The following is a 13,177-nucleotide window of genomic DNA, read 5'->3' as shown; positions in this document are numbered from 1 at the left end:
ACCACACACTTCCCCAAAACCAGGCATTCCCACCAGACATCTCCCCAAAATCAGCCACTCCCACCAGACACTTCCCCAAAACCAGGCATTCCCACCAGACACTTCCCCAAAACCAGCCACTCCCACCACACACTTCCCCAAAACCAGGAATTCCCAACAGACACTTCCCCAAAACCAGGCACTCCCACCAGACACTTCCCCAAAACTAGGCATTCCCACCAGACATCTCCCCAAAATCAGCCACTCCCACCAGACAATTGCCCAAAACCAGGCATTCCCACCAGAGAATTCCCCAAAACCAGCCACTCCCACCAGACACCCCCAAAACCAGACACTCCCACCAGACACTTCCCCAAAACCAGGCACTCCCACCACACACTTCCCCAAAACCAGGCACTCCCACCACACACTTCCCCAAAACCAGGCACTCCCACCAACACACTTCCCCAAAACCAGCCACTCCCACCAGACACTTCCCCAAAACCAGGCACTCCCACCAACACACTTCCCCAAAACCAGACACTCCCACCAGACACTTCCCCAAAACCAGGCACTCCCACCACACACTTACCAAAAACCAGGCACTCCCACCACACACTTCCCCAAAACCAGCCACTCCCACCAGACACTTCCCCAAAACCAGGCACTCCCACCAACACACTTCCCCAAAACCAGACACTCCCACCAGACACTTCCGCAAAACCAGGCACTCCCACCACACACTTCCCCAAAACCAGCCACTCCCACCACACACTTCCCCAAAACCAGGCACTCCCACCACACACTTCCCCAAAACCAGGCACTCCCACAAACACACTTCCCCAAAACCAGCCACTCCCACCAGACACTTCCCCAAAACCAGCCACTCCCACCAGACAATTCCCCAAAACCAGCCACTCCCACCAGACAATTCCCCAAAACCAGCCACTCCCACCAGACAATTCCCCAAAACCAGCCACTCCAACCAGACAATTCCCCAAAACCAGGCATTCCCAACAGACACTTCCCCAAAACCAGACACTCCCACCAGACACTTCCCCCAAACCAGCCATTCCCACCAGACACTTCCCCAAAACCAGCCACTCCCACCCACACACTTCCCCAAAACCAGGCACTCCCACCAGACACTTCCCCAAAACCAGGCATTCCCACCAGACACTTCCCCAAAACCAGCCACTCCCACCCACACACTTCCCCAAAACCAGGCACTCCCACCACACACTTCCCCAAAACCAGGCACTCCCACCAGACAATTCCCCAAAACCAGGCACTCCCACCAGACAATTCCCCAAAACCAGCCACTCCCACCAGACACTTCCCCAAAACCAGGAATTCCCACCAGACACTTTCCCAAAACCAGCCACTCCCACCAGACACCCCCAAAACCAGCCACTCCCACCAGACAATTCCCCAAAACCAGCCACTCCCAACAGAAAATTCCCCAAAACCAGCCACTCCCACCAGACAATTCCCCAAAACCAGGCATTCCCACAAGACACTTCCCCAAAACCAGACACTCCCACCAGACACTTCCCCAAAACCAGCCACTCCTACCACACTCTTCCCCAAAACCAGGCACTCCCACCACACACTTCCCCAAAACCAGCCACTCCCACCAGACACTTCCCCAAAACCAGGCACTCCCACCGCACACTTCCCCAAAACCAGGCATTCCCACCAGACACTTCCCCAAAACCAGCCACTCCCAGCCACACACTTCCCCAAAACCAGGCATTCCTACCACACACTTCCCCAAAACCAGGCATTCCCACCAGACACGTCCCCAAAGCCAGGCACTCCCACCAGACATCTCCCCAAAACCAGGCATTCCCACCAGACACTTCCCCAAAACCAGGCACTCCCACCAGACAATTCCCCAAAACCAGCCACTCCCACCAGACACTTCCCCAAAACCAGGCATTCCCAACAGACACTTCCGCAAAACCAGGCATTCCCAACAGACACTTCCCCAAAACCAGGCACTCCCACCAGAGAATTCCCCAAAACCAGCCACTCCCACCAGACACTTCCCCAAAACCAGGCATTCCCAACAGACACTTCCCCAAAACCAGGCACTCCCACCAGAGAATTCCCCAAAACCAGCCACTCCCACCAGACACTTCCCCAAAACCAGGCATTCCCACCAGACACTTCCCCAAAACCAGCCACTCCCACCAGACACTTCCCCAAAACCAGCCACTCCCACCAGACAATTCCCCAAAACCAGCCACACCCACCAGACAATTCCCCAAAACCAGCCACTCCCACCAGACACTTCCCCAAAACCAGGCACTCCCACCACACACTTCCCCAAAACCAGGCACTCCCACCACACACTTCCCCAAAACCAGGCATTCCCACCAGACACTTCCCCAAAACGAGGCACTCCCACCCACACACTTCCCCAAAACCAGCCACTCCCACCACACACTTCCCCAAAACCAGGCACTCCCACCAACACACTTCCCCAAAACCAGGCATTCCCACCAGACACTTCCCCAAAACCAGGCACTCCCACCCAGACACTTCCCCAAAACCAGCCACTCCCACCACACACTTCCCCAAAACCAGCCACTCCCACCAGACAGTTCCCCAAAACCAGGCATTCCCACCAGACACTTCCCCAAAACCAGGCACTCCCACCCACACACTTCCCCAAAACCAGCCACACCCACCACACACTTCCCCAAAACCAGGCACTCCCACCAACACACTTCCCCAAAACCAGGCATTCCCACCAGACACTTCCCCAAAACCAGGCATTCCCACCAGACAATTCCCCAAAACCAGGCATTCCCACCAGACAATTCCCCAAAACCAGCCACTCCCACCCACACACTTCCCCAAAACCAGGCATTCCCACCAGACACTTCCCCAAAACCAGGCACTCCCACCAGACAATTTCCCAAAACCAGGCATTCCCACCAGACACTTCCCCAAAACCAGGCACTCCCACCAGACACTTCCTCAAAACCAGGCATTTCCACCACACACTTCCCCAAACCCAGGCATTCCAACCAGACACTTCCCCAAAACCAGGCACTCCCACCAGACAATTCCGCAAAACCAGGCACTCCCACCAGACACTTCCCCAAAACCAGGCATTCCCACCACACACTTCCCCAAAACCAGGCATTCCCACCAGACACTTCCCCAAAACCAGGCATTCCCACCACACACTTCCCCAAAACCAGCCATTCCCACCAGACACTTCCCCAAAACCAGGCACTCCCACCAAACAATTCCCCAAAACCAGACACTCCCCCAAAACCAGCCACTCCCACCAGACACTTCCCCAAAACCAGGAATTCCCACCAGACACTTCCCCAAAACCAGGCACACCCACCAGAGAATTCCCCAAAACCAGCCACTCCCACCAGACACCCCCAAAACCAGGCATTCCCACCAGACGCTTCCCTAAAACCAGCCACTCTCACCAGACACTTCCCCAAAACCAGCCACTCCCACCAGACAATTCCCCAAAACCAGCCACTCCCACCAGACACTTCCCCAAAACCAGGCATTCCCACCAGACAATTCCCCAAAACCAGCCAGTCCCACCAGACAATTCCCCAAAACCAGCCACTCGAACCAGACAATTCCCCAAAACCAGCCATTCCCACCACACACTTCCCCAAAACCAGACACTCCCACCAGACACTTCCCCAAAACCAGCCACTCCCACCACACACTTCCCCAAAACCAGGCACTCCCACCAACACACTTCCCCAAAACCAGGCATTCGCACCAGACACTTCCCCAAAACCAGGCATTCCCACCAGACAATTCCCCAAAACCAGGCATTCCCACCAGACAATTCCCCAAAACCAGCCACTCCCACCCACACACTTCCCCAAAACCAGGCATTCCCACCAGACACTTCCCCAAAACCAGGCACTCCCACCAGACAATTTCCCAAAACCAGGCATTCCCACCAGACACTTCCCCAAAACCAGGCACTCCCACCAACACACTTCCCCAAAACCAGACACTCCCACCAGACACTTCCCCAAAACCAGCCACTCCTACCACACTCTTCCCCAAAACCAGGCACTCCCACCACACACTTCCCCAAAACCAGCCACTCCCACCAGACACTTCCCCAAAACCAGGCACTCCCACCGCACACTTCCCCAAAACCAGGCATTCCCACCAGACACTTCCCCAAAACCAGCCACTCCCAGCCACACACTTCCCCAAAACCAGGCATTCCTACCACACACTTCCCCAAAACCAGGCATTCCCACCAGACACGTCCCCAAAGCCAGGCACTCCCACCAGACATCTCCCCAAAACCAGGCATTCCCACCAGACACTTCCCCAAAACCAGGCACTCCCACCAGACAATTCCCCAAAACCAGCCACTCCCACCAGACACTTCCCCAAAACCAGGCATTCCCAACAGACACTTCCGCAAAACCAGGCATTCCCAACAGACACTTCCCCAAAACCAGGCACTCCCACCAGAGAATTCCCCAAAACCAGCCACTCCCACCAGACACTTCCCCAAAACCAGGCATTCCCAACAGACACTTCCCCAAAACCAGGCACTCCCACCAGAGAATTCCCCAAAACCAGCCACTCCCACCAGACACTTCCCCAAAACCAGGCATTCCCACCAGACACTTCCCCAAAACCAGCCACTCCCACCAGACAATTCCCCAAAACCAGCCACACCCACCAGACACTTCCCCAAAACCAGGCACTCCCACCCACACACTTCCCCAAAACCAGCCACACCCACCACACACTTCCCCAAAACCAGGCACTCCCACCAACACACTTCCCCAAAACCAGGCATTCCCACCAGACACTTCCCCAAAACCAGGCATTCCCACCAGACAATTCCCCAAAACCAGGCATTCCCACCAGACAATTCCCCAAAACCAGCCACTCCCACCCACACACTTCCCCAAAACCAGGCATTCCCACCAGACACTTCCCCAAAACCAGGCACTCCCACCAGACAATTTCCCAAAACCAGGCATTCCCACCAGACTCTTCCCCAAAACCAGGCACTCCCACCAGACACTTCCTCAAAACCAGGCATTTCCACCACACACTTCCCCAAACCCAGGCATTCCAACCAGACACTTCCCCAAAACCAGGCACTCCCACCAGACAATTCCGCAAAACCAGGCACTCCCACCAGACACTTCCCCAAAACCAGGCATTCCCACCACACACTTCCCCAAAACCAGGCATTCCCACCAGACACTTCCCCAAAACCAGGCATTCCCACCACACACTTCCCCAAAACCAGGCATTCCCACCAGACACTTCCCCAAAACCAGCCATTCCCACCAGACACTTCCCCAAAACCAGGCACTCCCACCAAACAATTCCCCAAAACCAGACACTCCCCCAAAACCAGCCACTCCCACCAGACACTTCCCCAAAACCAGGAATTCCCACCAGACACTTCCCCAAAACCAGGCACACCCACCAGAGAATTCCCCAAAACCAGCCACTCCCACCAGACACCCCCAAAACCAGGCATTCCCACCAGACGCTTCCCTAAAACCAGCCACTCTCACCAGACACTTCCCCAAAACCAGCCACTCCCACCAGACAATTCCCCAAAACCAGCCACTCCCACCAGACACTTCCCCAAAACCAGGCATTCCCACCAGACAATTCCCCAAAACCAGCCACTCCCACCAGACAATTCCCCAAAACCAGCCACTCGAACCAGACAATTCCCCAAAACCAGCCATTCCCACCACACACTTCCCCAAAACCAGACACTCCCACCAGACACTTCCCCAAAACCAGCCACTCCTACCACACTCTTCCCCAAAACCAGGCACTCCCACCGCACACTTCCCCAAAACCAGGCATTCCCACCAGACACTTCCCCAAAACCAGCCACTCCCACCCACACACTTCCCCAAAACCAGGCATTCCCAGCCACACACTTCCCCAAAACCAGGCATTCCTACCACACACTTCCCCAAAACCAGCCACTCCCACCAGACACTTCCCCAAAACCAGGCACTCCCACCACACACTTCCCCAAAACCAGGCACTCCCACCACACACTTCCCCAAAACCAGGCATTCCCACCAGACACTTCCCCAAAACGAGGGACTCCCACCCACACACTTCCCCAAAACCAGCCACTCCCACCACACACTTCCCCAAAACCAGGCACTCCCACCAACACACTTCCCCAAAACCAGGCATTCCCACCAGACACTTCCCCAAAACCAGGCACTCCCACCCAGACACTTCCCCAAAACCAGCCACTCCCACCACACACTTCCCCAAAACCAGCCACTCCCACCAGACAGTTCCCCAAAACCAGGCATTCCCACCAGACACTTCCCCAAAACCAGGCACTCCCACCCACACACTTCCCCAAAACCAGCCACTCCCACCACACACTTCCCCAAAACCAGGCACTCCCACCAACACACTTCCCCAAAACCAGGCATTCCCACCAGACACTTCCCCAAAACCAGGCATTCCCACCAGACAATTCCCCAAAACCAGGCATTCCCACCAGACAATTCCCCAAAACCAGCCACTCCCACCCACACACTTCCCCAAAACCAGGCATTCCCACCAGACACTTCCCCAAAACCAGGCACTCCCACCAGACAATTTCCCAAAACCAGGCATTCCCACCAGACACTTCCCCAAAACCAGGCACTCCCACCAGACACTTCCTCAAAACCAGGCATTTCCACCACACACTTCCCCAAACCCAGGCATTCCAACCAGACACTTCCCCAAAACCAGGCACTCCCACCAGACAATTCCGCAAAACCAGGCACTCCCACCAGACACTTCCCCAAAACCAGGCATTCCCACCACACACTTCCCCAAAACCAGGCATTCCCACCAGACACTTCCCCAAAACCAGGCATTCCCACCACACACTTCCCCAAAACCAGGCATTCCCACCAGACACTTCCCCAAAACCAGCCATTCCCACCAGACACTTCCCCAAAACCAGGCACTCCCACCAAACAATTCCCCAAAACCAGACACTCCCCCAAAACCAGCCACTCCCACCAGACACTTCCCCAAAACCAGGAATTCCCACCAGACACTTCCCCAAAACCAGGCACACCCACCAGAGAATTCCCCAAAACCAGCCACTCCCACCAGACACCCCCAAAACCAGGCATTCCCACCAGACGCTTCCCTAAAACCAGCCACTCTCACCAGACACTTCCCCAAAACCAGCCACTCCCACCAGACAATTCCCCAAAACCAGCCACTCCCACCAGACACTTCCCCAAAACCAGGCATTCCCACCAGACAATTCCCCAAAACCAGCCAGTCCCACCAGACAATTCCCCAAAACCAGCCACTCGAACCAGACAATTCCCCAAAACCAGCCATTCCCACCACACACTTCCCCAAAACCAGACACTCCCACCAGACACTTCCCCAAAACCAGCCACTCCTACCACACTCTTCCCCAAAACCAGGCACTCCCACCGCACACTTCCCCAAAACCAGGCATTCCCACCAGACACTTCCCCAAAACCAGCCACTCCCACCCACACACTTCCCCAAAACCAGGCATTCCCAGCCACACACTTCCCCAAAACCAGGCATTCCTACCACACACTTCCCCAAAACCAGGCATTCCCACCAGACACTTCCCCAAAACCAGGCATTCCCACCAGACACTTCCCCAAAACCAGCCACTCCCACCAGACACTTCCCCAAAACCATGCATTCCCACCAGACACTTCCCCAAAACCAGGCACTCCCACCAGAGAATTCCTCAAAGCCAGGCACTCCCACCAGACATTTCCCCAAAACCAGGCACTCCCACCAGACAATTCCCCAAAACCTGCCACTCCCACCAGACAATTCCCCAAAACCAGGCACGCCCACCAGACAATTCCCCAAAACCAGGCACTCCCACCACACACTTCCCCAAAACCAGGCACTCCCACCAGACACTTCCCCAAAACCAGACACTCCCACCAGACTTCCCCAAAACCAGCCACTCCCGCCAGACACTTCCCCAAAACCAGGCATTCCCACCAGACACTTCCCCAAAACCAGACACTCCCACCAGACAATTCCCCAAAACCAGGCATTCCCACCACACACTTCCCCAAAACCAGGCACTCCCACCAGAGAATTCCCCAAAACCAGGCACTCCCACCACACACTTCCCCAAAACCAGGCACTCCCACCAGACACTTCCCCAAAACCAGGCATTCCCACCAGAAACTTCTCCAAAACCAGCCACTCCCACCACACACTTCCCCAAAACCAGCCACTCCCACCAGACACTTCCCCAAAACCAGGCATTCCCACCAGACATCTCCCCAAAACCAGGCACTCCCACCAGACACTTCCCCAAAACCAGGCACTCCCACCCACACACTTCCCCAAAACCAGGCATTCCCACCAGACACTTCCCCAAAACCAGGCACTCCCACCAGACACTCCCCCAAAACCAGGCACTCCCACCAGACACTTCCCCAAAACCAGGCACTCCCACCCACACACTTCCCCAAAACCAGGCATTCCCACCAGACACTTCCCCAAAACCAGCCACTCCCGCCAGACACTTCCCCATAACCAGGCATTCCCACCAGACACTTCCCCAAAACCAGACACTCCCACCAGACAATACCCCAAAACCAGCCACTCCCACCCACACACTTCCCCAAAACCAGCCACTCCCACCCACACACTTCCCCAAAACCAGGCACTCCCACCAGACAATTTCCCAAAACCAGGCATTCCCACCACACACTTCCACAAAACCAGCCATTCCCACCAGACACTTCCCCAAAACCAGCCACTCCCACCCACACACTTCCCCAAAACCAGGCATTCCCACCACACACTTCCCCAAAAAAAGCCACTCCCACCCACACACTTCCCCAAAACCAGCCATTCCCACCACACACTTCCCCAAAAACAGCCACTCCCCCCCACACACTTTCCCAAAACCAGCCACTCCCACCAGACATCTCCCCAATACCAGGCATTCCCACCAGACACTACCCCAAAACCAGGCACTCCCACCAGACACTTCCCCAAAACCAGGCATTCCCACCAGACACTTCCCCAAAACCAGGCATTCCCACCAGACACTTCCCCAAAACCAGGCACTCCCACCAGACACTTCCCCAAAACCAGGCATTCCCACCAGACACTTCCCCAAAACCAGCCACTCCCACCAGACACTTCCCCAAAACCATGCATTCCCACCAGACACTTCCCCAAAACCAGGCACTCCCACCAGAGAATTCCTCAAAGCCAGGCACTCCCACCAGACATTTCCCCAAAACCAGGCACTCCCACCAGACAATTCCCCAAAACCTGCCACTCCCACCAGACAATTCCCCAAAACCAGGCACGCCCACCAGACAATTCCCCAAAACCAGGCACTCCCACCACACACTTCCCCAAAACCAGGCACTCCCACCAGACACTTCCCCAAAACCAGACACTCCCACCAGACTTCCCCAAAACCAGCCACTCCCGCCAGACACTTCCCCAAAACCAGGCATTCCCACCAGACACTTCCCCAAAACCAGACACTCCCACCAGACAATACCCCAAAACCAGCCACTCCCACCACACACTTCCCCAAAACCAGGCATTCCCACCAGACAATACCCCAAAACCAGCCACTCCCACCCACACACTTCCCCAAAACCAGGCATTCCCACCAGACACTTCCCCAAAACCAGACACTCCCACCAGACAATACCCCAAAACCAGCCACTCCCACCCACACACTTCCCCAAAACCAGGCACTCCCACCACACACTTCCCAACAACCAGGCACTCCCACCCACACACTTCCCCAAAACCAGGCATTCCCACCAGACAATTCCCCAAAACTAGCCACTCCCACCCACACACTTCCACAAAACCAGGCATTCCCAAAAGACACTTCCCCAAAACCAGGCACTCCCACCAGACAATTTCCCAAAACCAGGCATTCCCACCACACACTTCCACAAAACCAGCCATTCCCACCAGACACACCCAAAACCAGCCATTCCCACCAGACACTTCCCCAAAACCAGCCACTCTCACCAGACACTTCCCCAAAACCAGCCACTCCCACCAGACACTTCCCCAAAACCAGCCACTCTCACCAGACACTTCCCCAAAACCAGCCACTCCCACCAGACACTTCCCCAAAACCAGCCACTCCCACCAGACAATTCCCCAAAACCAGCCACTCCCACCAGACAATTCCCCAAAACCAGGCACTCCCACCAGACAATTCCCAAAACCAGGCACTCCCACCAGACAATTCCCCAAAACCAGCCACTCCCACCAGACATTTCCCCAAAACCAGGCACTCCCACCACACACTTCCCCAAAACCAGGCATTCCCACCAGACACTTCCCCAAAACCAGCTACTCGCACAACACACTTCCCCAAAACCAGGGACTCCCACCAGACACTTCCCCAAAACCAGGCATTGCCACCAGACATCTCCCCAAAACCGGCCACTCCACACCAGACACTTCCCCAAAACCAGGCATTCCCACCAGACACTTCCCCAAAACCAGGCATTCCCAACAGACCCTTCACCAAAACCAGGCACTCCCACCAGACACTTCCCCAAAACCAGGCACTCCCACCACACACTTCCCCAAAACCAGGCATTCCCACCAGACAATTCCCCAAAACCAGGCACTCCCACCAGACACTTCCCCAAAACCAGGCACGCCCACCACACACTTCCCCAAAACCAGGCATTCCCACCAGAAACTTCCCCAAAACCAGCCACTCCCACCACACACTTCCCCAAAACCAGGCACTCCCACCAGACACTTCCCCAAAACCAGGCACTCCCTCCAGACACTTCCCCAAAACCAGCCACTCCCACCAGACACTTCCCCAAAACCAGGCACTCCCACCAGACACTTCCCCAAAACCAGCCACTCCCACCCACACACTTCCCCAAAACCAGGCACTCCCACCAGACACTTCCCCAAAACCAGGCACTCCCACCAGAGAATTCCCCAAAGCCAGGCACTCCCACCAGACATTTCCCCAAAACCAGGCACTCCCACCAGACAATTCCCCAAAACCTGCCACTCCCACCAGACAATTCCCCAAAACCAGGCATTCCCACCACACACTTCCCCAAAACCAGGCACTCCCACCAGAGAATTCCCCAAAACCAGGCACTCCCACCACACACTTCCCCAAAACCAGGCACTCCCACCAGACACTTCCCCAAAACCAGGCATTCCCACCAGAAACTTCCCCAAAACCAGCCACTCCCACCACACACTTCCCCAAAACCAGCCACTCCCACCAGACACTTCCCCAAAACCAGGCATTCCCACCAGACATCTCCCCAAAACCAGGCACTCCCACCAGACACTTCCCCAAAACCAGGCACTCCCACCCACACACTTCCCCAAAACCAGGCATTCCCACCAGACACTTCCCCAAAACCAGGCACTCCCACCAGACACTCCCCCAAAACCAGGCACTCCCACCAGACACTTCCCCAAAACCAGGCACTCCCACCCACACACTTCCCCAAAACCAGGCATTCCCACCAGACACTTCCCCAAAACCAGCCACTCCCGCCAGACACTTCCCCAAAACCAGGCATTCCCACCAGACACTTCCCCAAAACCAGACACTCCCACCAGACAATACCCCCAAACCAGCCACTCCCACCCACACACTTCCCCAAAACCAGCCACTCCCACCCACACACTTCCCCAAAACCTGCCATTCCCACCACACACTTCCCCAAAAACAGCCACTCCCCCCCACACACTTTCCCAAAACCAGCCACTCCCACCAGACATCTCCCCAATACCAGGCATTCCCACCAGACACTTCCCCAAAACCAGGCACTCCCACCAGACACTTCCCCAAAACCAGGCATTCCCACCAGACACTTCCCCAAAACCAGGCATTCCCACCAGACACTTCCCCAAAACCAGGCACTCCCACCAGACACTTCCCCAAAACCAGGCATTCCCACCAGACACTTCCCCAAAACCAGCCACTCCCACCAGACACTTCCCCAAAACCATGCATTCCCACCAGACACGTCCCCAAAACCAGGCACTCCCACCAGAGAATTCCTCAAAGCCAGGCACTCCCACCAGACATTTCCCCAAAACCAGGCACTCCCACCAGACAATTCCCCAAAACCTGCCACTCCCACCAGACAATTCCCCAAAACCAGGCACGCCCACCAGACAATTCCCCAAAACCAGGCACTCCCACCACACACTTCCCCAAAACCAGGCACTCCCACCAGACACTTCCCCAAAACCAGACACTCCCACCAGACTTCCCCAAAACCAGCCACTCCCGCCAGACACTTCCCCAAAACCAGGCATTCCCACCAGACACTTCCCCAAAACCAGACACTCCCACCAGACAATACCCCAAAACCAGCCACTCCCACCACACACTTCCCCAAAACCAGGCATTCCCACCAGACAATACCCCAAAACCAGCCACTCCCACCCACACACTTCCCCAAAACCAGGCATTCCCACCAGACACTTCCCCAAAACCAGACACTCCCACCAGACAATACCCCAAAACCAGCCACTCCCACCCACACACTTCCCCAAAACCAGGCACTCCCACCACACACTTCCCAACAACCAGGCACTCCCACCCACACACTTCCCCAAAACCAGGCATTCCCACCAGACAATTCCCCAAAACCAGCCACTCCCACCCACACACTTCCACAAAACCAGGCATTCCCAAAAGACACTTCCCCAAAACCAGGCACTTCCACCAGACAATTTCCCAAAACCAGGCATTCCCACCACACACTTCCACAAAACCAGCCATTCCCACCAGACACTTCCCCAAAACCAGGCATTCCAACCAGACACTTCCGCAAAACCAGCCACTCCCACCCACACACTTCCCCAAAACCAGCCACTCCCACCACACACTTCCCCAAAACCAGGCACTCCCACCAACACACTTCCCCAAAACCAGGCATTCCCACCAGACACTTCCCCAAAACCAGGCACTCCCACCCAGACACTTCCCCAAAACCAGCCACTCCCACCACATACTTCCCCAAAACCAGCCACTCCCACCAGACAGTTCCCCAAAACCAGGCATTCCCACCAGACACTTCCCCAAAACCAGGCACTCCCACCCACACACTTCCCCAAAACCAGCCACTCCCACCAGACACTTCCCCAAAACCAGCCACTCCCACCA

At 55.8% G+C, this 13,177-nt stretch overlaps 1 protein-coding gene across 7 annotated transcripts in view; it reads right to left on the bottom strand.

The window, feature by feature from the left end:
* Nucleotides 1-13,177, bottom strand: part of cyfip2 (cytoplasmic FMR1 interacting protein 2) — a 180,223-nt gene that overhangs the window by 29,380 nt on the left and 137,666 nt on the right. The gene's annotated exons all lie outside the window — the stretch shown is intronic.

Source organism: Hypanus sabinus, chromosome 15 (assembly GCF_030144855.1).
Source record: "Hypanus sabinus isolate sHypSab1 chromosome 15, sHypSab1.hap1, whole genome shotgun sequence".
In the NCBI taxonomy this organism is placed as follows: domain Eukaryota; kingdom Metazoa; phylum Chordata; class Chondrichthyes; order Myliobatiformes; family Dasyatidae; genus Hypanus; species Hypanus sabinus.
Note: the sequence above shows the minus strand (reverse complement) of the source record. Positions and strands in the feature narration are given on the sequence as shown.